The following is a 5,018-nucleotide window of genomic DNA, read 5'->3' as shown; positions in this document are numbered from 1 at the left end:
TTAGCTTAGAACCAGTGGTCTCCCAACCAGCGTTGAGAGTTGCAGTTTTGGCAATGTATTGGCATAAAACCCACCCAAAACTGACAAAACTACAATTATTAAAACTGTTGTGATAGTGATAGGAAGGCAAGATATCACTTAAAACATTAAGCAGTTTAAACCATGCCGCATTGCAGCTATGGAGGATACTGGAATCTATGGAGGTCCATTTCTGACAAAAAAAGAAATGAATAAAAGATTAGAAATAACAAAATTAAGAGATAGTAAAACAAAATCATAGCTAGTTTAAGCTAGTTTGTCAATGCTACGTCAACATTACGAGCTAGGTTAAATTAGCTTAGAACTAGTGGTTTCTTAAATATGGTTCAGGGTCACCATTCTGGCATAGTATTAGTATAAAGCACCAAAGAAGAATGGAAAACAACAGTTATTATAACTTTAGGCTATAACTTGTAGATTAACTCAGTGTTAAATTCATTTAACATGTGGTGCACTGAGGCAGATATTGAGATGGAATCAGCACATTAAGTATAAGAAGTGATTTCAGATCTTACAAGGCTAATCCTTGTTGGAGTAGTAATGTTCATTACAAGGTTGACAAAGACTGTACCATTACAAATTTTACATTTAAAGAATGTAATCCCCAGAATTCGAAGAAAACAGTTATATTTTAATCATCCTGTGGCCATGGTATAAGCAGGATAATACACTCCAACTTGTACAGATATTAAACAATAATGAACTCTGTTGAGGAAGATTTGGGTACATATATTAGGGTCGTTATGTGCTGACAGTTCAGTAAAGATTTACATGCCCTGCTTGCCCCATATGCACAAGGTTGTCCTGGCATACAAAATATTAACAATATAGCAAAATTTGCAGGCCAGAAATCTTCTAGTAGATATATGTAAATTATGTGCAGGGAAAGTATTTGATTTTGCAGCATATCGAGATTAATGTTTATTCATATTAGATTTATCTGCCTTGCAATGATAAACCTTTTCACTAACTTAACTTAAATGTATCAAAATTAATGTTATGTTTATCAAATGTAGAATATGTTACATGATGTAATTATTGACAATATATACACAGACCGAATTCTACAAAAAGCATCCATACAGGGTTGCATGTTTTAAATCTATGCCTGTGTTTAACCTTATTTTAACCTTTGAAGTACTTCAATTCCACCAAATATGCTCGTACAATGCAGAAATGTTTGAAATTGTAAAATTGGTATGTCCTTGTGTTGGAACCAGAATGGTACATTTGATATGACTTTATTTCATGGTGCTATGTATAGCAATTTACCATCGCTTTATTGTCAGTATGGCATTTCCCCCTTCTCTCTTTACAGTTGGTCTGAAAACTTGATAGTCTACAGTCAGCGCCTCGAATCCTTCCCAGTGACAGCTGGACTGCAGAAGTAAATTTGGTTCTTCAAAAAAAAACTAAATAAGTAAATATTAGCCCCTGAAAATCTTGTTTCTGCTGATCTCCAGCGGTTCAACTTTTCACCTTGCTGTTATTTAATTTAACACCAGGCTGAAAAGCAGTTTCCACTGCTCTGTCTAGTTGTAACTGTCAAGCCTGTTTCACCTCTGACCACACTCAGCATCACTGATGGGTATTAAATTAAATAACACTCCACGCCAAATAGACTTTTGCGCAGAGATGACAAAAAATAAAAGTACCATTGCAGTGTCCAACCCTAGTATCAGTCTCCTCTTGATTCTGCAGTTCAAGACCAAATATGTCATTGTGGGTCAACAAGGCATGGGCCATTCGAAAGATTCCTCCAAGAGTTTTTTTGGTAAAGTTACATGCAAGCAAATGGTGTCCAATGTATCCATGTATTTTGAATGGGAATTCTGGCTACTTAAATTACTATGGCAGAAAACTACAGTATATGCTTGGTGAAGGACTGTAATTGATGAATACCAAATGTGCTAAGGGTCACTCTTGACCTTGGGAATAGTGGTCTCACGATACCAGACAATCTGAGTTCTTGCCGCCCACTGATTGTTTGGGGATTGCTAAAAACAAGGCAGCTGCTGGAACGGCGGCGAGAACAGCCGCTAACAAACCTACGCCCCTTACATTTTTGTAATGACCCCCCACACCCACACCCCCGCCCCCATTAACCTCAGTAGTAAGCACATGACTTTGCCATGTGACTGCCCCAATATGAAGGGCCACGCTAAAGACTTAGCAAAGAAAGCTGGGGGATTGTCCTCAGTCTCCATTGAGTGAAGTGTTTAGAGACTGTCTTATTATGAGGGCATAGTAGTAGTAATCTTAACTCATGATCCAGTTGCTAGCTTTTTCCAGAACTTTTGATCTAATCTCTAGTCGTAATCAGCAAATAGAGTTGGCTTAATCGTCTCAATCTTGTGACGATCATGCAGTGGGCTGGTCACAGTGGTATTTACAAGGAGTGAATGATGACATTTCCTCCATAAGACCAGGATGCACACTGCTAAACTAATGGGGACTGCAAGAGGCATCACAGTGGGACCTGGGCTGCTGGAACATCCACTCAGTGTCGTAAAGTCACAGAGAGTCAGCACTTACCACAAACCCATCTGTTCCCCTAGATCTCTGGTGATACACCCTTAAGACAGGACTTGTATGGCATCCCAAGCAACAGTTACACTACACTGGTATAAGAGCAAGGACCTTTGGGCAGAACACTGAAGATGAACATCAATATCCAAAACTAGTCACAGTATTGACTGGGAAGGGGCCAAAGCCATTGACCAGGAGTCAGTAAAAGAGAGAGAGAGAGATTTAAGAGGACATTCATCCAATGCCAAAAAATCTTTGAACCAGCCCAGTACCCTAGATATTATTCCTACATTTGATTTCCCATACATTTCGACTGACATCCAACATAAACACTCACTGCCAGTTCAGGAAGTAGTGTGCCCTTTAGGTAGGTCAAGATGATGGATGGTTGATGCAGGAAAGGAGAGTTTGCGACCTACAGTCTTTGTCCATTTTCAAGCAGAACACAAAATGTCGGCTGCCTTGTCACAGTCGTTCTCATAGTACAGCTAAACAGTACACTAAAATGCATTTCTGAAAACATTTAAGGTGAAAAATAGGCATTGTAGTAACAGAATCTTGATCCATGTGATCAGCACTGCCTAATTTGACAGTTGTACCTGAGTTTCAGGAGCCTTTGTTTGAAAGCAAGACACAAAATGGTGGCTGCCTGGTGCCAACCTTTCTCATATTACAGGTAAACAGTACACTAAAATCAGTTTCTGAAAACATTTCAGATAAGAAACAGAACAGAACCTTGATTCATATTTAGTCTTCACTGCCTATTTTGACTGTTTCATGAGCCTGAGGCATTGCCTCTGGACGCAATTGGATAGACCTACAACCAATCAGAGCAATGAAATGTGCGACGTGACTTTTCAAATGTGAACCGGTCCCTCTCCTCTGTCAGTCATCTTATGGAACCCACCCCATGTCAAATAAACAGTTGTGATTGGCCCGACCAGATCCAAGGCTGGTGGAATTGCCAGTGCAAATGAAGACATGATCTTGGAAGGTTCCCAGGCTAGTTCCTTAGGTCACACAATGAGAAACAGAACTGACAACTGAGCAAAGTCCCTCTGCAGATGAAGACTGTGAGATTAACTGAAAACTCTGGAAAAGGCTAGAAAGCAGACATTGATTTGAGATTATTTTGTCAAAGAACCTGTGTGGCTAGGAGTGTCTTATTTGATGTTCTGGAATCTAAGGTTTGTGGTAATGGTTTAACTGTCGACAGACTGTTCCTGTGTCGTACTGTACATTTCTGCCTTCAGTTTGTGAAGTCTACGTTTGTTCCTGTTGTCTTTAGTCAGCTGGTGTCAATCAGAGTCAGTCTTTGTATATCTGTACTGATCAGAAGTAAGCACAAGACTATATGTCAGTTTCAGTGGACTCTTCTTGTTGGTGTTTTGTGATGACCCCAGTCCTTCAGAGTCAATGCTGTTACTGGTAATTGTTACAGTTTGCCTTTGCTCCGTTTTGTTCTTATCACGTCCTTTCAAGGGGAGGACAGATTTCTCAAATGCGGGGATGGCCCACTATACGATCAACTCAGTCATGACAAATCAACACAAACATCCCCATTCAAGCCTAGCTGCCGATGCATGCATCATTTCCCTTTAATAACACTGTGTACAGTAATGTCCCCGGCAGCGGGTGAAGAGAAAATTGATGCTGTCATTTTCTCAAATGGCTTCCCTGCCATCGCAGCTGCTGGAGCTCACTCAAACATAGGAGCAGAGGAAGCCAATGAAAAACCCACATGAAAGATGAGATTCATATGTAAAGGTCCAGGAAATTAGATTCGCACCAAAAAAACTCATTTCATTAATCACCCATTCTTGAGAATTGAGACCAATCACACCATATCAAAAAACTATTCTTTAAGGATTAATATATATGAAATATATGTAATTTACAAAATGTTTTTTTTATTTCTGAACTTGCTCTGTGCCAGAAAACACCCTAGTCCCAAACAAGAATTTGCAACTTCAAACAATTGAAAAATGTGTTAAAAGCCTTCAAAATCTAAAACTAACGATATCCACTGATAACATAGGTGTAAAAATGTGCCATTATAATCAAATTTGTTTTAAAATTGATTTTTTAATGAAAATGTTGGGCCTTTCAAGTTGTGTCCCAGATTTCTGTAACCTTCCTTAACAGAAGTCATCCTTAGAAACAGTTTGGAAAAGGGCAGGCACTTAAAAAAATGCTTGTAGGTGGTTGGATGAACCATCTGTCTTATCATATCTAACACAGGCTAACTTCAACCAGTCAGATCCAACACTTCCATGGATGCTACTTCCTGTCGTCACATGTCATGTAGCTGCCAGTAGTCCGTCCTAGGACGATGATTGGCTGCACCACAAACAGATAAATTGAAGCTTGGCAAGATGGATTCTCATGTCCAGGTTCCTCATAGGAGTAAAGCTTTCCATCAACTCTGTCAAATTTTTATAAAAACATTA

This window comes from Lutjanus erythropterus, chromosome 16 (genome assembly GCF_056507025.1).
Source record: "Lutjanus erythropterus isolate fLutEry1 chromosome 16, fLutEry1.hap2, whole genome shotgun sequence".
Lineage (NCBI taxonomy): Eukaryota > Metazoa > Chordata > Actinopteri > Lutjaniformes > Lutjanidae > Lutjanus > Lutjanus erythropterus.
Note: the sequence above shows the minus strand (reverse complement) of the source record.